Raw genomic sequence first — 24,025 nt, 5'->3', positions numbered from 1 at the left:
ATTCCACGGCCTAGCTCCACGAACCCAGATAATGAGAGACACAGGGATTTATCCTGGTTCAGGCCACCTTGCGGTGTAATACCCTACTCCAGCTTTGTGGTGGATTGCCTCGAGGGGCTGAGGATGAACTAGTACAGTGGTGGAACAGCCTCAAGAGGTGAGGTGTTCTTGAGCTCGATGAGCTAGTGAGGTGGTCAGGGTGGAATGGTTCTCTCCTTCCATCTATGGTGGTGGCTAAATCCTATTTATAGTGACCTTGGTCCTCTTCCCAAATGTAGGCGGGAAGGGATCCCACAATGGACAAATTTGAAGGGAGACAACTAGTACAAGCTATCCTGACAAAAGTAGTCTTCACCTGCAAAAGGCTCTGGTGGTGACGCTGCGGTGGGCTCCGCGATGACCTCCGTCCCGTCATCCTGACGTTCTTGGTCTTGTTGCACTGGAATGGAAACCTTTGCTCGATTCCTCCGGACTCCGCACCTGCGCTTGCCTCCTTAGCACCAAAGAGGAAACTAATACACTGCGCCCGCTGGCTCCCGCCTGGCCTTGGTCATCATGGCTCATGTCACATGAACCTCACGAGGTGCACCTTGCATAGATATCTCCGCTCCTAGGGATACGGCCTAGTGAGGCCGCCCCCAGGGAGGTCTTGGTGTCGTCCGCCTTGCGAGGCTTTGCCCCTCGCGAGGGTCTAGAGTTGTTGCTGCTGAAGCTGGGCCGTACTGGGCCGTTGATGGAGCCACGCCACGGGCCGCAGGCAGGCAAGTCTAGGTACCCCCATTCCTAGGACACCGACAATAGCCCCCGGGTCCAAGGCGCACTCGAACTTGGCTCCGAGGCGAATCCAAAGGGCAAGTGCGGAGCGCCGCGGGCCCCAACCGCTTGCGGCCTTGGTTGACGCTTGGCGATTGATGGGACATGGGCGCCTCCACTTCCCCACGCTGCCTCGGCAACTGTTTGACTTGACGAGACTCTGCTGCATGCAGAGAAAAATCATCATTACGTGCGATCGTGGAGGCCGTCAGTTGGCCTCCTCCTGGCTATAAATGAGGAGAGGGGCGGAGCCCTCTTTGCTCATCTCCTTCTTCTCACCGCACGCTCTCTCTCCTTCCTCTTCGCCTCGCCGCAGCTCCCATGGCGCCGACAAAGAGGTTTGCCGCCACTGAGAAGGGGAAGGCTCGCCAGGAGGGACCCGGCTTGCCGCCACCCAAGAGAGGTGGGGCCGCCCTCATAAGCACGCCGCGACCCCTGCGGTGGCTCCTCGGGGGCATGGGCACACTCCTTCATGGACCGGCGTCGTCCTTGGCGGCCACGGCGGTGTCTCTTCTCATGGCGGGAGCCACCCAAGGCGAGGCAGCCCCTTTGACGAGAGGAGGTGCGCCTTGTTGCCCGGCTTCCCCGGCCCCGCTTCCACTTGGCGGAGGTGCTCCCGAAGTTCGTCGTGTGGTCGGAGAGTCCGTCCGGCACCTGGCTCCAGCTTCCGTGCTCCTTTGCCAGTGAGCTGCCGGCCGTGGGTCTTGACGGCCTCTGGTTGCGGACCAATGGTTGCTGCAGCAAGTCCTCGTGGGTCGCGGTGGAGGTCTTCGCCGCGGGCAATGTTTCCCTGGCCCGCGGTTGGCAGGCTTTCGCCCGCGCGCGCGGCCTGAGAAGGAGGCTCACCCTTCACTTCAAGTACGACGGCGTCACGACCCTCTTCGTGAGGATGTTTGGGGAAGATGGTTGTCGCGCAGGGTGCTGCCCCAAAGACAGCGGTGGCGACGATGCGCTTGGCCTTGACAACGGCCGTGACGACGCTGAGAGCGATCTTGCCCTTGGTGACGGCCGCGGTTCGTCGAGCGGTGGCGGCTCCTCCGCGAGCGAGAGCACCAGCAGCGGCCGCTACGACCGGCCACCACACCGCTGAAGGAAATATGCCCTGAGGCAATAATAAAGTTGTAGTTTATATTTCCTTACACCATGATAAATGTTTATTATTCATGCTAGAATTGTATTAACCGGAAACTTAGTACATGTGTGAATACATAGACAAACAGAGTGTCACTAGTATGCCTCTACTTGACTAGCTCGTTCGATCAAAGATGGTTAAGTTTCCTAGCCATAGACATGAGTTGTCATTTGATCAACGGGATCACATCATTAGAGAATGATGTGATTGACTTGACCCATTCGGTTAGCTTAGCACTTGATCGTTTAGTATATTGCTATTGCTTTCTTCATGACTTATACATGTTCCTATGACTATGAGATTATGGAACTCCCGAATACTGGAGGAACACTTTATATGTTATCAAACGTCACAACGTAACTGGGTGATTATAAAGGTGCTCTACAGGTGTTTCCGATGGTACTTGTTGAGTTGGCGTAGATCGAGATTAGGATTTGTCACTCCGATTGTCGGAGAGGTACCTCTGGGCCCTCTCGGTAATGCACATCACTATAAGCCTTGAAAGCAATGTGACTAATGAGTTAGTTGCGGGATGATGTATTACGGAACGAGTAAAGAGACTTGCCAGTAACGAGATTGAACTAGGTATTGAGATACCGACGATCGAATCTCGGGCAAGTAACATACCGATGACAAAGGGAACAACGTATGTTGTTATGCGGTTTGACCGATAAAGATCTTCGTAGAATATGTAGGAACCAACATGAGCATCCAGGTTCCGCTATTGGTTATTGACTGGATTTGAGTCTCGGTCATGTCTACATAGTTCTCGAACCCGTATGGTCCGCACGCTTAACGTTCAGTGACGATCGGTATTATGACTTTATGAGTTTTGATTGGGCCTTAATGGGCCATACGGGAAAGGAGAAAAAGGCCTCAAGGGTGGCCGTGCCCCTTCCCCATGGACTGGTCCGAATTGGACTAGGGAAAGGGGGCGCCCCCTTCCTTCCTTCTCCTTCTCCCTTCCCCTTTTCCTATTCCATGTGGGAGGTGGAATCCTACTAGGACTAGGGAGTCCTAGTAGGACTCCACACTTTGGGCACGCCCTATGAGGGCCGGCCTCCCCCTCCCTCCATCCTTTATATACGTGGCCAGGGGGCACCCCATGAACACACAAGTTGATCATTAATCTCTTAGTCGTGTGCGGTGCCCCCCTCCACCATAATCCACCTCGGTCATATTGTCGTAGTGCCTAGGCGAAGCCCTGCGCCGGTAGCTTCATCATCACCGTCATCACGCCATCGTGCTGACGAAGCTCTCCCTCGACACTCTGCTGGATTGTGAGTTCGTGAGACGTAACCGAGCCGAACGTGTGCAGATCGTGGAGGTGCCGTACCTTCGGTACTAGGATCAGTCGATCGTGAAGACGTACGACTACATCAACCGCGTTGTCATAACGCTTCCGCTTTCGGGCTACGAGGGTACGTAGACGACACTCACCCCTCTTGTTGCTATGCATCACCATGATCTTGCATGTGCGTAGGAAATTTTGAAATTACTACGTCCCCCACCAGTGGCATCCGAGCCAGGTTTATGTGTAGATGTTATATGCACGAATAGAACACAAGTGAGTTGTGGGCGATACTAGTCATACTGCTTACCAGCATGTCATACTTTGATTCGGCGGTATTGTTGGATGAAGCGGCCCGGACCGACATTACGCGTACGCTTACGCGAGACCGGTTCTACCGACGTGCTTCGCACACAGGTGGCTGGCGGGTGTCAGTTTCTTCAACTTTAGTTGAATCGAGTGTGGCTACGCCCGGTCCTTGTTGAAGGTTAAAACAACACATACTTGACGAAAAATCGTTGTGGTTTTGATGCGTAGATAAGAACGGTTCTTGCTCAGTCCATAGCAGCCACGTAAAACTTGCAACAACAAAGTAGAGGACGTCTAACTTGTTTTTGCAGGGCATGTTGTGATGTGATATGGTCAAGACGTGATGAGATATAAGTTGTTGTATGAGATGATTATGTTTTATAGAAGTTATCGGCAACTGGCAGAAGCCTTATGGTTGTCTCTTTATTGCATAAGATGCAAGCGCTAAATAATTGCTTTACTCTATCGCTATGCGATAGGAATATTTGTAAGAGCAATAGTTGGCGAGAAAACCATGTGATGACACGTTGATGGAGATCAAGATGATGGAGATCATTGTGTCATGCCAGTGACGATAGAGATCATGACGGTACTTTGGAGATGGAGATCAAGGGCGCAAGATGATCATGGCCATATCATGTCACATATTTTGATTGCATGTGATGTTTATCCTTTATGCATCTTATTTTGCTTAGTTCGGCGGTAGCATTATAAGATGATCTCTCACTAAATTTCAAGGTATAAGTGTTCTCCGTGAGTATGCACCGTTGCGACAGTTCATCGTGCCGAGACACCACGTGATGATCGGGTGTGATAAGCTCTACGTTCACATACAACGGGTGCAAGCCAGTTTTGCACACGCGGAATACCCGGGTTAAACTTGACGAGCCTAGCATATGCAGATATGGCCTCGGAACACTGGAGACCAAAAGGTCAAGCGTGAATCATATAGTAGATATGATCAACATAGTGATGTTCACCATTGTAAACTAGTGCATCTCACGTGATGATCGGACATGGTTTAGTTGATTTGGATCACGTGATCACTTAGATGATTAGAGGGATGTCTATCTAAGTGGGTTTTCTTAAGTAATACGATTAATTGAACTTTAATTTATCATGAACTTAGTCCTGGTAGTATTTGCATGACTATGTCGTAGATCAATAGCTCGCGATGTAGCTCCCCGTTTATTTTTTGATATGTTCCTAGTGAAAAACTATGTTGAAAGATGTTAGTAGCAATGATGCGGACTAGCACCGTGATCTGAGGATTATTCTCGTTGCTGCACAGAAGAATTATGTCCTTGATGCACCGCTAGGTGGCAGACTAGATGCAGATGGTATGAACGTTTGACAGAGCTCGGTATGATGACTACTTGATAGTTTAGTGCACCATGCTTTACGGCCTAGAACCGGGACTTCAAAAATGTTTTGAACGCCACAGAGCATATAAGATGTTCCAGGAGTTAAAATTGGTATTTCATACTGATGCCCGAGTCGAGAGGTATGAGACCTCTGACAAAGAACTTAGCCTACAAGATGGAGGAGAATAGCTCAACCAGTGAGCATGTGCTCAGAATGTCTGAGTACTACAATCGCTTGAATCAAGTGAGAGTTTATCTTCCAGATAAGATAGTGGTTAACAGAGTTCTCTAGTCACTATCACCAAGTTACTGGAACTTCATGATGAACTATAATATGCAAGGGATGACGAAAACGATTCCCCGAGCTCTTCGCGATGTTGAAATCGGCAAAGGTAGAAATCAAGAAAAGCATCAAGTGTTGATGGTTGACAAAACCACTAGTTTCCAGTAAAAGGGCAAGGGAAAGACAGGGAACTTCAAGAAGTATGACAAGCAAGTTGCCACTCCCATGAAGAAACCCAAAGCTAGACCCAAGCCTGAAACTAAGTGATTCTACTGCAAAGAAAATGCTCAGTCGAAGCGGAACTGCCCCAAATCTTCCTATGCTGGTTACACCGTCACCGCGAAGCCAAGATTCGATCGGCTTCCGTGACACCAAGATAAGGCAAATACAGGAAGAACCAGTGGGATGGGTTTGCCTTTGTGCATATATAAAGAAGCTAGAAGAAGTTGTACACAAACACACTAGCTTTTTTTAGGGGTACAAACACGGTAGCTAGCCTCGATAGTATGCAATAGGATACGACAATACCAGGCCATAAGTCGTGTCAGGATGGGCTTCAGACCGGGCCTAATAATGCCCGTAGCCAAAAACCTAGGCTCGGGTCCGGCTCAGGCCTAGATTTCAGGCCCAGGCCAGGGCTATCGGTGAAAAACCTGTCGGGCCTCTTCCCTAAAACAAGAATATGTCAAGCCCAAGCTCGCCCTAGCCTTTGGGCTAAAAACTTAGGCCTAGGCCCGGCCCGCGGGCAAGATCAGGTCGGGTCGGGTCGGGTTTTTTCGGGACGACCGGGCCGGGTTTCCCATGGCCAGGTATAAATACAACGTGTGAAGGCCCAAGTGGAGGAACGCAGCCTAGCCAATACAAACCTTTTTAACGAAAAACTTGGCTCTACGAATTAGTACCGCCGCGTGTATTTCTACATAACATAGGATTGGATGCGAGACCAAACCAAGAATATCACCTTGATTTATTAGTAGGTATAGATATCAACGCGCCTTAAAAGGCCAAGAGGTGGAAGGAAACTTGGGGCACAAAGGCCCAAGTGGGGTTGGCGCCTCCTTCCCTGAGGTAGGAAGCCAAATTGGGGAAGGGGAGGAGGAATCCTCCCCTTGGCCGGCGCACCAAGGGGGATTCCTCCCCCCTTGGTGGCAGCCCTCCCTCTCACCTTCAACCTACATATACTAGGGAATTTTGCTCTTATGCATACACAAGTTTTAGAGCCTCCTCTAGTTCTTCTAGTTCTAATGGTTCCTATTTGACTAATTAGAGCTAGACTAATCCTCTAATCCTCATAATTAGAAGCCCCGTGTGGTTCTAATCTCGTCCCTCCAGTTCTCTCGCAATGACTAGCTTTGGACAACAAAGTGCTGTCGGATTGTGAAGGATGCACGTTTGCAACCAAGTAGAGAGGCCGTGCTTTAGGTCTTTGGTTTGAGGCACTGTTTGTGGGCGGTTCGCGGTATCGTCCATCGACGGTTCGAGGGACTCCAATTACGACCTACACAGACACGTTCTTCTTTCACTGTGCGTAGGCACGATTTTTTTGTTTTCTACTACGTGATGGTAACGATCGTGATCACAACCCATTATGCATCTTCATATTGATCTTGGGTGTGCGTAGGCGCGATTTTTTTTGTTTTCTACTACATTTTCCAACGGTTGCATCAAGACCAGTTATATGGGTAGGTGTAGGTTGTGATCGAGATCACATGTGATTGTGAGGGTTGATGTTTTTTCTATGCTTCCTCGAGTGTTGCCTTGGTTCAATTCGTCGACAATATGGTGTCGCTTTGTTACAAGGTTCTGACAATCGACCGACTCTGGCTGTCGACGATCTGCTAGCAGTTCCTTAGGGTTCACCATAGTTGAGAATAGTGAACCATTGTGTACACAAGAGGGTGATGAAGATGGACGATCTTCTAAGGGGTCATGAGTATTTGACGAAGTTTAGTGTGGGGGACGAGACTTTTAATTAAGTCTCTTCTTTCATACACCCCAAAACTTAATCTGGCATCAAGAATCATCGCCTATGTTGTGGATGTAACTAGCCAGTATTATTTGCTAAAACTGGTTAACTGCGTAGCGAGCGTACCGGGCTATAACAAGGGGACCGTGGTCCTAATTCATCTATAAGAGGACATACCTATCAATCACACGAAATGAAATATATATAGACACACACACACACTAGTAACTAACCGACCTGTTGTAGTAGTAGTTGAACTTCATCCAAGGAGAGTTTGAACTTTCGCGAACATTGTCAAAATGGGTCTTGCAATATACCGTTGGAAAGTTGTCGACACATGGATCACAACCTAAGTTAAACTTATGTCAAAATCTACACGGATTAAGAGCAGTTTTACAAACCATTTTTCTTCATATCATACAAAAAAACATGAATCCTATTTTCGAGACCATTTCTAAAACGTTTATCGGAATGAGGCAAATAATACGGCATTGCAAAGCTGCTGCAAATCTGCTCACTCGACATATATAAATTTTTCCCAAATTCACAACGGTTAGAGAGAAGTTTGAAAAATGGCGGAATTTCTCAAACCGAACAGCTGAGCTCGTATTTTGGCGTAATTTGAAAATGGCAAGTCGTATTGATGCAAAGGATATGATGTTGGAAAGCTTATGAAAGTGCGCTTCTTTTTCATGTAGAATAATTTTTCTAAATTTGAACGGTTTAAAAGTAATTTAGAAAAGATCGAAGCTCCTCCGAGTTTGTAATTTTCGGTTTTCCCTAAATGGTTAGTCGGAATACAACAAATGATACGACATTGGAAATCCTGAACAAATGCGAAACTTTTTGTATATAATGTTTCTCCCAATTATTTACGGTTTTAAGTGAATTTTGAAAATGGCTAAAAAAATTGGCCATAATTTTCGCAAACTTTGTCGAAATGGGGCAAATAATATACCACTGGATAGCTATATAAAATGCGAAACTTTTCCATACATAAAGTTTTCTCTGATTCCTAGCTGTTTTTACATAATTTTGAAAACGACGAGATCATGCGTTCTGCCTTCATAGCAAAAACCGAGTCTTCAAAAATGCACTGCGTGAAGAAGTTGAACTTCTGAGGCATGTGTGTTTGAGCTTCACTCTATTCTTGACGTGCTGGTTTTTGCATGTAACTCCCCAACCACTTAACCGGAATTGGAAAAATAATATACCGATGGAAAGCTGTTGAAAGCACGCAACTTTCCCGTGTTCGGCATTTTTTCATACTCGCAACGGTTTGTAAGATGTTTTTAACGGTATACATGAAACTTATACCGTTCATTAGAATGAAGCATATAATATACCGTTGGAGAGCTTATGAATAGGAACAAAATTTGCATGCAGACATATGTTACAAATTCGTTGCCATTTGAGAGCAGTTTTAAAAATGGCAAAAATAATGTTGTTTTTGCCTTTTTTTAACATCTAATTGAAGGTCGGACATCTTCTAATATAATTATTGAACCGTGCAGGGTGGAGCACGTGAACTTCTTGCAAAAAAACGTTTAAGGATTTTAGTTTTGTATTCTTTTATTCTCATCTAAAACCCATTCCGTATAGTAGTTGAACTACTCGCCGTTTTCACATTGAACTTTGGTAACGTATTTTTGTTTGTAGTTCCTCACCCGTTTCTCGGAGTTTCACAAATGATAAACCATTAGGAACTGGTTGAAAATACGCAACTTTTTTTCATACGGTTAAACTTATTTTTCGAACAACATAGACCATTTTTAATCATTTATTTTGGAATAAGAATATAATATACCCTTGGAAATTTGTTGAATAGAAAGAACATTTTTTGTGTCGAGCTTTTTTGTTTCTAATTTGTAATGGATGGAGAAAATTGTTTGAAAACACAAAAAACAACATTTATTGTGTGTTTTTGTGCAAGTAAATACATACAGAGTGAACCTCCTTTACAAGAATTTTTGAACTTCGTGGGCCGACCACGAGAACTTCTAGCTAAAGTCTTTTTAGACTTTGTCTTTTTATTCTTTTTTTCTTATATGAAACACTCTCCATGTACTAATTGAATCGTTGGTTGCTTTCACTTTTAACTTATCTTTGCTTTTTTAACCATAATTCCTAAAACATTCATCAAAACTGAGAAAAATATATACCGTTAGAAAGCCATCAAAAAGGCGCAACTTTACGTGTTGAGCAGTTTTTCTAATTCGCGACATTTTTAGGATCTTTTTTTGAGTATGTTAAAACTTATTTTCTTCGAACACTATAGAACAACACTTTAAACAATTTAATGGAATAGATCATATGATATCCTGTTGGAGAGAGTTTGAATAGGAGAAACTTTGGCATTTAGAGAGTTTTTCAAAATTGAATCACCGTTTATGAGTTGTTTTTAAAAATGCCCAAAATGGCGTTGATTTTTTTAGTGTTTTCAACTCATAAATACTGGGTTTTAATAAACTTTTAACTTCTGTGTCATTCTAATTTGAACTTCACCTTTTTAGTATTTTTGAGTAAAGAATTATTTTTGTTTTTTAAAATAAACATCAAATTTGCCTATTTTTTCATCTTGAACTTCATGTTCCATTCTTTAATAACAAGGGATACATAAGTTTTTAAATAATCGTAAAATCCTAGTTTTTAATAAATATTGAACCACTTTATTATTTTAATTTCAACTTCTAGTTTTTTAAAAAGGGGGAAATATTTTTTAAATTTTTTAGTTGCTCATTTTTATTTTGTTAACTTGTTCATTTTATTCTTTAGTAACGAGAGAAAATCTGAGTTTTTATAGCCTTTGAACTTCTCTACTATTATAATTTGAACTGCTTAGAAGAAATACGGTTTTAAATAAGCATCAAAAATTTCTTTTTAAAATTGAACTTCATACTTGTATTTTTCTTAGATACGAAAAGAATTTGAGTTTTAAATGTTTTGAAGTCAATTTTGAACTGCTCCGCTTTTTTCAATTGAACTTCTTGGTTTTCTTCTTTATTGACAAGGAAAATCTGAGTTTTGTATATAGGTTAAACTACTTCGTTTTACAAATTTGAACTTCATGGCCTTATTCTCTAGTATTGAAGAAAATCCCTTTTCGACTTCTTGGTTTTATTCTTTAGTAACGACGAAAATCTAAGTTTTTTTATAAACATTAAATTGCTCCATCTTTTAATTTGGACTTCTTGTTTTGTTTTTCATTAACGTCAAAAATCCATGTTTTGTAATAAATGAAAATCATTGAACCACTCCCTTCTTTTAATTTGACCTTCTAGTTTGTTTAGAAACGGGGAACATCCTTTTTTATAACTTCAAATTTAAAATTGGGAAAATCCTTTTTTAGAAACGAGGGAGATCAGGGACTTGAATGGCCTAGGTTGGCAACATTGAACGGCCTGGGTTCACCAATTTGAACTTCAAGAAAAAATGAAAAATAATTATTTACTCGGGTTGTTGCAAACAAGGAATATCTGGACGTTTTATTTATGACTAGTAACAAGGAATATTTGAACAACTGTCTGTCACCTTTTTGCTTTTATTATTATTCCTGAACTCTCAGCTTTATTGAATTTGAACTTCTAAATTTAACAATTTTTATGGGTGAGGCTTTTGTTAACAATTTTTTGCTCTAACCCTCTCTCTCCTTTCACCCAATTTTTTTAAATGTCTTATATTTTTTGTACCAATTATTTTGTGTCGTATTACATAATGGACTAAAATGAAGTTTGGTAAATGAACTTCAACATCTTTTTTAAGCATCCAGAACTTTTATGTGTATGCATTATATCCTTTTTGTGTATATATTGTTCGCAGTACAACAACAGGAGAAGCAGAACTTTCTCCACGACTTTGAAGTGGTAATATCACAAGGAAAAAACAAGTTTCCACCTATCACAGGGTGCTGCAAATTATACAAAGTTACAGTCCCGTGCAAAATCTATAGAAAATCAACACCCTGGCCTGCATCCTTTAGTACATTCTGGACATCCAGATTTTTTATTGCTGATTTTCCAGAGAACTTCGAGTCACATTCATAATAAAATTTACAATTGTTTGCCTCCGGTTGTTGCAAAAATGACAATATGTATTCAACATACTTTGACCTTCTCAAACACAACATTTTCACCTTCGCAAAAACAAAAAAAATTACATAGTTGTGCAAGCACAACAACAAAGCAATTTCTCTTCTACTATCCATAGGCACGAGAAATCGGAAACTGGCCCAGGCTAAAGATTAATGAAGGAGCGAAGAAGACCTCAAGAAACCAGCCTCTTCAGCGCCCCCCGCCTATGCACTTATTAGGGCCTACCCCGACGATGCTCAGTAGCGCGATCAGGGCAGGCCCGCGGGCTTCTGTCGGTGCAACAAACCCTGTGTCTGTTTCCCAGACTGTGCATAGGCACGAGAGCGAAATTACGGCACCGGGCCATACCAGAGTACAGGAGACTGAGATCTTCGAAGGACCAACATGCAGATCAAGAGGAGCAAGATCAAGTCAGAAAGCAAGAACCACCAGGAGAATATCCTCCCTTGCCGGGCAGACGAGCTCGGTGAGGGCAGGGTCGCCCCCGGAAGAAAACATCCAAGACGTCTCGGCAGGGCTTGCCGGGACTCAGACCCATGTCGTCAATCAGTGTGGTGTCAAGCCGCAGAGTGATTTAGTGGCAGCCACTCGCCACATGGCAATCTCTTTCTATGGGAAATGTGGGCGATGGGGGAAGTTGTGGGCGGTAGTAGACAAGTAGTGCGCCCGGCCGGAGGAGGAAGGTGGGGCGCCGACACCTAGCCTGAGGAGGAAGGTGGGGCGCCGACACCTAGCCTGAGGAGGAAGGTGGGACGGTAACTGTATTTTTTTGGCATTGAAGGCGGGTGTAGTCAGGGTAGGAACTAGGAAGGTGGGACAATGACCATATTCTTTGGCCTTGGAGGCACGGCGGCCGGTTACGTGGTCCCGACGACGTGGCGGAGGCCGGCGGGTGAATCGGGGCAAAGGGTGGTGAGATAGGGAACGGTGCGAGGCAGGCAACGCCTGGGGATGCAGGCGGCGGCGGGCAACAGCTGTGTATCGACGAGCATGAAACAACGGCTGGCAGCGTGCTGGGCGGAGCGTCGGGACCCAGCAGCCGGCGACGCGCGGCGTGCAGCGGTAGGATCCCAACGGCTGGTGGCTTTCGGAGGAAGGTGGAGACGGGCGGGTGGGCTGACTTTTTCTTTTGTCTCTATAGGTGACGAGTTCGGGAACAAGTCCATTAGGCCCTATATAGGGCGCACGATAATCTGAATATTATTGTGATCCTAAGATCAGAATAGTGCTATATATATATAAACACTATTCTGATCACGGGATCAGAATATTATTCTGATCACAACATGAACTTCCTGAGTTAGACGCCTGAACTTCCCTCTGTAGAACCCTGACCTTCGGGCTATCTTCGCAGCCGTGCCTCCCTGCGCGAACTATTCTAGTTAGTCGTGTTCTAAATGATGTTATTGTAATCTAGAAACGTTTTTTAGCAACTAAATACCCGTTTTAAATAGGAATCTCGCTCATTGGCGGATTTTGCTCCCGGGACGTGATGAAATTGTGTTTTTGGAAATTTTACTGCCTGAGTTGTTCGACCTGAACTTCTCTGCTAGGTTGAACTTCCGCCAACATTGCCCAAATGGGGCTTGCGATATACCCATGGAAAGCTATGGAAATCAGTATCATGACCTGAGCAGTTTCGAAAATCGTTTATTCTTCATACAAAAACATGAATTGTATTTTTGATCGCATTTCTAAAACGTTTATCGGAATGAGGCAAATAATATGGCGTTGGAAAGCTGCTGTAAAACTGCTCCTTACACATGTTGAAAGTTTTCTCTAATTCCCTATTGTTAAAGAGTAATTTAGAAAATCGTAAAATTTCGCAAACTGAACAGCCGAGTTCGTATTTTTGATGTTATTTCCAAAAGGTTAATCCAATTGAGGCAAATGATATGGCGTTCGAAAGCTTATCAAAATGCGCTACTTGTTCATGTTAAAAGGTTTTTCTAATTTTGAACAGTTGAAAAGTAATTTAGAAAATGATACAAGTTCCACTGAGTTCGTATTTTCGAGCTAAGTTTTTAACCGTACGTACGATTGCAGCAAATTACATGGAGTTGGAAAGCTTGAGGAAATGCGAAACTTTTTGGTATATATTGTTTCTCCAAATTTCTTATGGTTTTAAGTAAATTTTGAAAATGGCCAAAACTGTATTTTCGCCGTAATTTCTACAAACTTTATCGGAATGGGGCAAATAATATACCGCTGAAAAGCTACAGAAAATGCGAAACTTTTTCATATTGATGGTTTTCTCTGATTCCTAGCCATTTTCAAGTAATTTCGAAAACGGTGAGATCATTCGTTCTGCCTTTATCGCGAAACAGATTCTTCAAAAATGCACCGCGTGAAGAACTTGAACTTCTCGGTATGTCTACTTGAACTTCACTCTGTTTTTTCACGTACTTTTTTTGCTCATAGCTCTCCATCCACTCACCAGAATTGAGCAAGTGATACACCGGTGGAAAGCTATTATAAACACGCAACTTTCCCATGTTGATCATTTTTTCATACTCGCGACGATTTTAAAAGTTTTCATCCAAAATTCATTCAGTGTACTTGGTGAACTTCCTGTTGTTTTCACGTTGAACTTTTGTGTATTTTCGTTTGTAATTTTCACATCCATTTCACCAGTGTTACACAAATGATATTCTTTTTGTACAAACCTCTCTCAAAATATATTTTGTAACTTTATCCGACCGAGGACTTGAATTTATACAAATGATATTTCTGCCATTTTGAAGTAAATTAGAAAATGACGAGATCTTGATTTCTGGCTTCATCGCGAATGGAAATGCACGTCGTGAAGTAGTTGAACTTCTCGGGCATGTTTGTTTGAACTTCACTCTGTTTTTGACGTGCTGTTTTTTGCACTGCATGAAATAATTGAACTTCTGGGGCATGTCTGTTTGAACTTCACTCTGTTTCACTTTATTGTATTTTTCTTATATGAAATACACCCCATGTAGTACGAGAACGTCTGGTTGTTATCACTTTGAACATCTCTCTAGTTTGAGAGAATTATTTTAAAACATAAAAAACAACATATTTTTTTATGTATTTTTGGACATCTAAATACACGGTGAACCTCTCTCACAAGAATTTTTTGAACTTTTCCTCGCCGAGCACTGGAACTTATAGCAACCATTTTTTCGTTTATGAGTTGTTTTTAAAAGTAAAAAATGGCGTTGTGTTTTTTATTTTTTGAACAGTTCAATCTTAGGTTTTAATAAACTCCGAACTTCTCTGTTATTTCAATTTGAACTTCACCTTTTTATACTTTGAGTAAAGAATTGTATTCGATTTTTATACGAAAAAAATCAAACATGGAAATACAAGGTGAACCTCTCTCGCAAGAATTTTTGAACTTCTCCGAACAGAGCACTTGAACTTTTTTTGGTGTTCGTATATTAAATTTGAACTTCTTCATTTATTCTTTAATAATGGAAAAAACGAGTTTTTTATATACTTCGAACTTCTCTTTTATTTTAATTTGAACTTCTTCGTTTTATTCTTTAGTAACGAGGAAAATCCAGTTTTTTGAACTTCTTTGTTTTAAAATTTTGAACTTCTTGGTTTTATTTTTTAATAATGTGAAAAATGCGTTTTTTATAGACATCGAACTTCACCATTTTTTAAATATGAACTTATTAGATTTTTGGTTAGTAACGGGGAAAATGCTTTTTTATATAAACAATGATACCGCGCCGTTATTTTAATTTGAACTTCTAGTTTTTATAAAATGGGGAAAATTATTTTTCATACAATCTTTTGAAACGCTCCTCTTTTTAATTTGAACTTCTCTGTTTTTTTACAAATGGGGAAAATACGTTATAAAGATTTTTGAACTACGTTTTGTTAACTTCTTGCTCAAATTTTTTGAACTTCCAAATTTGTCTTTTAGATATTAACAACTTCATATTTTTAACATTGACCTGCTTCGGTTTTTAAATTTGAACTTCTTATAGAATTTTGTCCTGACATTTTTATGCATTTTTTGCTTTTCGGTGAAATGGCCTAGGCGGTCCCTTTTTTCATTTGATGATTTTTATTCTGTACGTGGTACACGTGATCTTCGGAATTTCTGAAACGGGAACTTCGGGTGCTATTATTTTTTTCATGAACTCCATAGTTTTTATTCTTTGAATTCCATGATTTTTTCTACATTTTATTGCTTTGAACTTCGATGTTCGTTACACCTGAACATTTGAAATCACACCTTTTTTATACACGTTTTCCCTTGAATCCAACATGTGCAAAAACAATAGGAAATTTTCGGTCAATTCTATTAAGCAGTAGGACAAACATTTAGAGGGCACCCATAATATTCTTTTTTGTTCTATTCAGTGTACTACGCACAAGCACATGCACAACACATCCACACAAAAATTTGGCTCACCTAAAATGAAAAAGATTTCAGTGTCACAGGACGACCATATAAGCATCTGGAATTAGAAAACATGTACCTTTTTTCAGAAATGCACCTTTTCCTCTATGCAAACTTCAACTTTTTTTTAATATGAACTTCATTGCGAATTTACATTTTATTCCATATGCATCTTCTAGGCAGGGTGTGTTCTCCCTCAAAAATATTGTCCTTTGAACTTTCTAGGTGGAAGTCGTTGAACTTCTAGATTATTAAAAAAGCATGCCCTTTTTAGTTCTCAATCAATATTGTATATTAAAAAATTGTACACACAATGTTTCATATCGTTTTGGGAGTAACACGTACATGAAGTTCCCTATACTTCATCAAAAATGGTTTAAGAAAGTTTTTGGAAAAACACGTACATGTAGTTCCCTATACTACCTCCTCATTCAGGACCAACATAAAGTTCTTTGTTTAGGAGCAAAACTTCATCACTCTGGAAGAAAATAGATCTTTACGAACAATAAATTATTCATTGGGGAACAATTTTTTTCACATTTTAGGATATGTTCTTCATCAAGTGCGAAAATCAACATGCTACCTCTAATCCAGGAGCAAAAGTGAGAGAAGACCAACGATTCACACCAGGCACACAAAAGATGAAATTTTCAGAACATATACTGAAGAATGGTACTTTACTGACAGAATGTCAGTTCTAACAAACACTTATCTGCAATAACAAGTACTAAAAATATTTAGATAACATGAAATTCTAATGGAACAATACTCAAGAACTACAGCAGGATTTTTTGTTGAACCCCTACTGAAGATATTGTCATAGGTTTCTATGGACATAGACTGAAGACCTACATAACTTTCCGTTTCGCAAAAAATTGACATCATCCTCGCTGAGGGAATAGGAGGGATGAGACCGTCATGGACAACACTATGCTCGGGGGACAGAGGAGCTTGCCGGAGCAGCACCGCTTTCGCGTGACCATGGGTCAGGGAAGACCTACAATAATTATGTTTAGTAGTCAACACAAAGATTGAAAAGGTACCAGTTTAGGCATTAGGGAGGATAACTATGTGCATAATATACTTCAATATATTTGCAACTACTTTGTGTGAGGACTATATGCCACGACTCAAAATCAGAAAATTACAATATACTATGCTAGTTCACATAACTTCACTCAAGTCAGAGCATGAAGGATAACATAAATAGTTGAATGATCGATGCCCTTAATATTATTAAAAGGAACATCTAAATTCCCAGCTCACTTCCGTGAAAAACACACATAATCTGTCACTGTTTCTTGCTCTTTTTTATCAAGTTTAAGCATTGACTGAATTTCCAAATTCAGTGGTGGAGCTATGCAATGACACAATATAAAAACATGCACACCGATTCAGAGAGTTCAGAAGCTCTGAAGTTCAAGTATAATACAGCACAGGCATGTCTGTGTATGTGCGGCTGATTGCGTGGAAGAGGTGATCAGGGATGGACGAGGTCGTCGGACGCATGGCCGGCACAGTTCGGACAGGCGATGCAGGTCAATGCACGGCCATCACGCTCATCACCAGCACAGGGACGCCCAAGGCGTACAACACATAAGCAGCCGGTGCCCAGCCCGATGACCTTTAACAAAAAATGCAGAGAGCTTGAGTCGTGGTGTACCAAGGTGTATCAAACATCACGTGTTTCATTTTCAGAGCATCCTTGATTGCAAGGTGGAGTACCAATCAAATATCTAGGATAACTTAATGCTTGAAAATAAAAGACAAACTATTTGTAGGGAGAACTCAATTGGAACTGCTCATCGGGTAGAACTATTCCTTCCTGCTCATAAATTTTCACACAGAACAATGAAGAATTGATGCCACGAGCTCTGCTCAAGGTTGGTTGAAAGAAATTCCTCTAGCATATGGAAGAACTAGTAACTGAAATACCTTTTGCTGCCAACAACATGGGTATGCCAGGAGTATTTGTTCCGGTACGTACCACCATTTTTTGAGTCTCATCCAGCCGCAATTGACCTTGCTTGTGCCACAGGGGAGGAGTCGCCATGAGAGGATACAGAGGCCCACGACGGCCGGCGAGGGGAAGTTTGAGCGGCCAGTCGCCCGCGTGGAAGAGGTTTGTCCTGAGGCTGTAGCAGGTACGCGCTGGAGGCGGCTCGGGGGGGGGGGGGGGGGGGAGGGCGGTGACGCATGGGTAGCCGGAGCAGCACTGCCTCCCCCGCGAGAGCTAGCGGTGGACTGCAGCGGTAGCTAGCGAAGAACTGCACAGGCAGCGGTAGCTAGTGGCGGACGTGGCGGTGCAATCCGGGGAGGGAGGCGGCGGTGGCATGATCCGTGGAGGGTGACGGCGGCGGCGGCGCGGTAAGGGAGGGAAGCGGTGGCCGGTTTTCGGAGCGGGGGCAGTGCGGCAGCCGATTCTCGGGGCGGTGGTGGGCCGACGCCGACGATGGCAGGTGGCTGGATGGGAGAGGGAGTGGGGGCGTGGGGATGGTGGCTGGATCGGGGAGGAAGTGGGGGCGTGGGGAGGTACGTGGGGAGGTACGTGGGGTTTATTTTATTTTTCTGTTCGGTGGAATTTTCGGATCTCAGGAACATCCATCCGGTCCTATATAGCGCGCCGCGATCCAAATAGTTATTCTAATCCTGGAATCAGAATAGTGCTACTCTCTCTCTATATATGAAAAAACTGCAAGTTGACCCATTATTTTTATTATATTTATGAAATATGTACATATTTGTACGAAAAAAGAAGCATACTCAAAATATGATACATACTACCAAAAAAGTAGTATCTATGCTACGTAAACATTCTTATATACTGCATACTACGCGTACATACTCAACAATTTGATAGATACAACTATTTTCCTATATATAGTTTTCGAACTGCTCCGCTTTTTTCAATTGAACTTCTTGGTTTTCTTCTTTATTGACAAGGAAAATCTGAGTTTTTTATATAGGTTAAAGTACTTCATTTTACAAATTTGAACTTCATGGCTTTATTTTTTAGTATTGAAGAAAATCCCTTTTGGGCTTCTTGGTTTTATTCTTTAGTAACGATGAAAATCTCAGTTTTTGTATAAACATTAAATTGCTCCATCTTTTAATTTGGACTTCTTGTTTTATTTTTCATTAATGTCAAAAATCCAAGTTTTGTAAAAAATGAAAAACATTGAACCACTCCCTTATTTTAATTTGACCTTCTAGTTTTTAGAAACGGGGAACATCCTTTTATATAACTTCAAATTTAAAATGGGGAAAATCCTTTTTTAGAAATGAGGGAGATCAGGGGACTTGAATGGCCTGGGTTCGCAACATTGAACGGCCTGGGTTCACCAATTTGAACTTCAAGAAAAAGTGAAAAATAATTATTTACTCGGGTTGTTGCAAACAAGGGATATCTAGACGTTTTGTTTATTACTAGTAACGAGGAAATACATGGGGGAAATCTGTACAAACATATGTGTGTCACCTTTTTGCTTTTATTATTATTCCTGAACTCTCAGCTTTATTGAATTTGAACTTCTAAAGTTAACAATTTTTATGGGTGAGGCTTTTGTTAATAATTTTTTGCTCTAACCCTCTCTCCCTTTTCACCCAATTTTTTAAATGTCTTATCTTCCTTGTACCAATTATTTTGTGTCGTATTACATAATGGACTAAAATGAAGTTTGGTAAATGAACTTCAACATCTTTTTTAAGCATCCATAACTTTTATGTGTATGCATTATATCCTTTTTGTGTATATATTGTTCGCAGTACAACAACATGAGAAGCAGAACTTTCTCCATGACTTTGAAGTGGTAATATCACAAGGAAAAAACAAGTTTCCACCTATCACAGGGTGCTGCAAATTATACAAAGTTGCAGCCCCGTGCAAAATCTATAGAAAATCAACACCCTGGCCTGCATCCCTTAGTACATTCTGGACATCCATATTTTTTATTGCTGATTTTCCAGAGAACTTTGAGTCACATTCATTCTAAAATTTACAATTGTTTGCCTCCGGTGGTTGCAATAATGACAATATGTACTCAACATACTTTGACCTTCTCAAACACAACATTTTCACCTTCGCAGAAACAAAAAAAATTACATAGTTGTGCAAGCACAACAACAAAGCAATTTCTCTTCTACTATACTTTTTTACATGGCATCTCATTCACATATGAGAAAGCAATACCTCAACTTAGTTTTGTTTCTTCGACAAACAATAAATCATGGATGAAAGATGAGGGTGGACCTGGCCCGGGCCCGATGGACCACGATCTGAGTTTCTTCGTAACGTCACATATGACGTGCGGAGAAATCGGAAACTGGCCCGGGCTCAAGATTAATGAAGGAGCGAAGAATACCTCAAGAAACCAACCTCTTCAGCGCCCCCCGCATGTGCACTTATTAGGGCCTACCCCGACGATGCTCAGCAGCGCGATCAGGGCAGGCCCGGGGGCTTCTGTCGGTGCAACAAACCCTGTGTCTGTTTCCCAGACTGTGCACAGGCACGGGAGCGAAATTATGGCACCAGGCCACACCAGAGTACAGGAGACTGAGATCTTCGAAGGACCACCATGCAGATCAAGAGGAGCAAGATCAAGTCAGAGAAGCAAGAACCACCAGGAGAAAAGCCTCCCTTGCCGGGTAGACGAGCTCGGTGAGGGCAGGGTCGCCTCTGGAAGAGAACGTCCAAGACGTCCCGGCAGGGCCTGCCGGGACTCACGGAGGCAAAACTACCTCACCCAACCACTGCACCTCGACCCATGTCGTCAATCAGTGTGGTGTCAAGCCGCGGAGTGATTAAGTGGCAGCCACTCGCCACATGGCAGCCTCTTTCTACAGGAAATGCAGGCGATGTGGGAAGTTATGGGGCGGCAGCAGACGAGTAGTGCGCCCGGCCGGAGGAGGAAGGTGGGGCGCCGACACCTAGCCTGAGGAGGAAGGTGGGGCGCCGACACCTAGCCTGAGGAGGAAGGTGGGTCCGCAGACAGGGTAGGAAGGTGGGACGGTGGGACGGTAACTGTATTTTTTGGCATTGAAGGCGGGTGCGGTCGGGGGAGGAAGGAGGGACACCGCATGGGGTAGGAACTAGGAAGGTGGGACAATGATCATACTCTTTGGCCTTGGAGGCACGGCGGCCGGTTACCTGGTCCCGACGACGTGGCGGAGGCCGGCGGGTGAATCGGGGCAAAGGGTGGTGAGATAGGGAACGGTGCGAGGCAGGCAACGCCTGAGGATGCAGGCGGCGATGGGCAGCAGCTGGGTATCGACGAGCATGAAACAACGGCTGGCAGCGTGCTGGGCGGAGCGTCGGAACCCGGTAGCCGGCGGCGCGCGGAGTGCAGCGGTAGGATCCCAACGGCTGGTGGCTTTCGGAGGAAGGTGGAGACGGGCGGGTGGGCTGCCTTTTTCTTTTGTCTCTGCAGGTGAGGAGTTCGAGAACAAGTCCATCAGGCCCTATATAGGGCGCGCGGTAATCTGAATATTATTGTGATCCTAAGATCAGAATAGTGCTACTCTATATATGGAAAGTACATCCTACCACCTGGGGTTAGTTACCCTCATGTCTCACATACTATTATGCAGTAATATATATATATATATATATATATATATATATATATATATATATATATATATATATATATATATATATATATACTACTTTATCATTATAAGCATGTTTATACACTATATATAAGATACTTCAAAGTAATTACATGAAAAAACTGCAAGTTGACCCATTGTTTTTATTATATTTGTGAAACATGTACATATTTGTACGTAAAAAGAAGCATACTCAAAATATGATACATACTACCAAAAAAGTAGTATCTATACTACCTAAACATTCTTATATACTGCATACTACGCGTACATACTCAACAATTTGATAGATACAACTATTTTCCTATATATATGAGTTCTCTCTTGAGATAAATCCAGGTCATAATAAGGAATCTCCAAATAAATGCGTATATATTTATGGTAAATCTTGAGAAATTAATTATGTATATATTGAGAAATTAATAGTATACCTTTAGAAGCTAATGAGTTCTAGCTAGCAAATGCCAGCCGTGTAGTTGGATAGGAGATAGTGCATATTTGTAACTGATGGATGCAGTCATGGTATGGCTTGGTGTGTAGCATTGCCGCTTGAGCCATACAAAAGGGTGGGTGTTCATGGGAGGGTGTGAGTTCACGGGAGGGTGTGAGTTCTAGTGATCTATGTCTAAGAATTCTTTGCAAAATAATTCCCTCCACTCACGAACTACACGGTTAATGATTACAACCATAAGAAATTTAAAGTCATCTGGGGTTAGTCTATCTCTAAGAAATATTCATGTCCTCTTTGACAATCCACCTATGCATTTTACTCCAAGTTAAACACATAGTTAACGTTAGCCCATAGTGATGCAAGAGGAGATGTGAAAGTGTCATTCTGATCGTAGATGGACATGCATAGCAAGAAAAATTTTGAAGTTTTTTTTGGAGAGAAACATTCTTAAGTGTGCTCCTTACGCATATTTTTTGTGAAGAGATGACATTCACATTCTTTGGGTAAAAAAAAATAGGCACTCCAATAATGCTTCAAAAATAGCATTCTCAGAGTATGAATTTTGTTTTTTTCCCTAGACATGTCGAATGTTGTTTTCATCAAATTTGTATGGGAGTATAATACTCAAACATGTTTGTTGTCAATCAGTTTTTTTAAATATTTTCACCATTTTTTCCGGATTTTACTGATCATCTGGGTGCAGGTGTATCCGAGCGCGAAAACTACAGAAACTAGGATGCATTAGTTAGTTTCTAAAGATACAAATCATCAGTGATTCAAGAGGACATGGACATGTATACACTAGTAGCTTTCACACATTAGTTATTTTCTAAAGATACCAATTAGTAGTTTTGCAATAGGAGATGAAGATGCGATTAGTTAGCCACTAACTAATCACGTGATTAACATTCTTCCCTAGTTATACATTGTGAAATTTTGTCAACAAACATGATTAACATTTCTCATGAATAACAGTTTTAATAGTACACATATAACCTGGTGGTATATATGATTTGCTATCATTTTAAAAATTAGCACAGTGGCCCGCTCGATGCGCGGGCTAGACTTTCATAAAGTTAAATAATGATAACGTATTTATTGATTTTTCTATGTATATGGTATTCATTTATCATTTACCTTCTCATTATGCATGCCATACTAACTGTATTTCTCATTTATTTATCCATCATACATTAGATTATAACATTATAATATAAAGTCAACTTAATTGTTTACATGGAGAAGATATAGTTTTGGTGATTTCCTTTTATCAGCTGTGCATTTAATTCCAGAGGAGGAAATCATACATACAAATAATTAAAAATAGATAATATGGATAGAAATACGAACTTGAAAATGTTTGTATTTTAAGGAATAACTCATATGTTCACTAAGAATATTTTGAAGTAAAAAAAAATTTATGTGTTATTAAACAGCTGGCCATTACACATCTGCTAATCTATGTATCGTGCAAATGTGGAATCCCCTTCATCTTCTTTACCAATGGACTTCTACGATTTTTATCCAGTGTGTGGAGTTTAATACAATGGCTGGTTTGTTGCGATCTCCCCTAATGATGTTCGGTGCCACAAATTTTCTTTATGCGCTGAACAGGCAAGGAAGCTGTCCATTTTTTTATTTATATGGTATCGTGATTTCCTAATTTTGTTATTCTTTGTAATGAAAAGGAGGTTGAAAGACCAGCCTTTGCATGAGGAGATGCACACAACCTAGAAACGTGCAAGTGTAACCAAGCATTCCAGCTCAATGTAGATGGCTGAAATTCAGTACTGAGATTACAATAGCCACGTCACCTTTTGTATTCTTGGGGCCGAAATGTTGCACGGATGAGAAATCTTTCAGTTAGAACATAAATCCATGGCTGGTACTTGCTCGTGGATTTCAGGATTGCTTTTTGAATAAACTAAACATTCAATGAGAACTCATCTATAAACATAAGACGACACGAAGTGATCTTCTGCATGGATGGTTCACCAGAAATAATTTTTGGTTTCTCTAATGATTTTCTAATTAAGAGCACACTTTATGTACTATATATAATTGTGTATGATTAGTGAGCGATTCGGTGCATTCCTGAAAGAGAATTTAAAAAATGCATGATAAGCTTGGTGCAGGCATTAAAGTGTATTACGAAAATCTTGTGTACTATAATTGTATGATATTTGTACAGTTTGGAGTATTCTTGAAGGAGAATATTGGAAAACAATACATGCCACATTTGGAGTAGCCGTTGAAGTTTATTTTTCTACTATCTTTGTTTTTAGGTTATTGATTTGTGCTAAAAAACATCTGATGCAAATAAATCATAAA

General features: G+C 41.7%; 1 long non-coding RNA gene across 2 annotated transcripts; it reads right to left on the bottom strand.

Moving 5' to 3' along the window:
- Positions 1 to 16,902: 16,902 nt before the first annotated feature.
- Positions 16,903 to 17,800, bottom strand: LOC141039282 (uncharacterized). 2 transcript variants are annotated; one of them, XR_012200207.1, is made up of 2 exons: positions 17,572 to 17,800; positions 16,903 to 17,260 (listed from the first exon to the last, which is right to left on the bottom strand). It is a non-coding gene; the product is annotated as an uncharacterized lncRNA (long non-coding RNA). The 2 variants fall into 2 exon arrangements; XR_012200208.1 differs by having other exon boundaries at positions 17,624 to 17,800.
- Between the last annotated feature and the right edge of the window lie 6,225 nt (positions 17,801 to 24,025).

The sequence above is a fragment of the Aegilops tauschii genome, chromosome 1 (genome assembly GCF_002575655.3).
Source record: "Aegilops tauschii subsp. strangulata cultivar AL8/78 chromosome 1, Aet v6.0, whole genome shotgun sequence".
Taxonomy (NCBI): Eukaryota; Viridiplantae; Streptophyta; class Magnoliopsida; order Poales; family Poaceae; genus Aegilops; species Aegilops tauschii.
The sequence above is the reverse complement of the archived record's forward strand: the minus strand, read 5'-3'. Positions and strand labels throughout refer to the sequence as shown.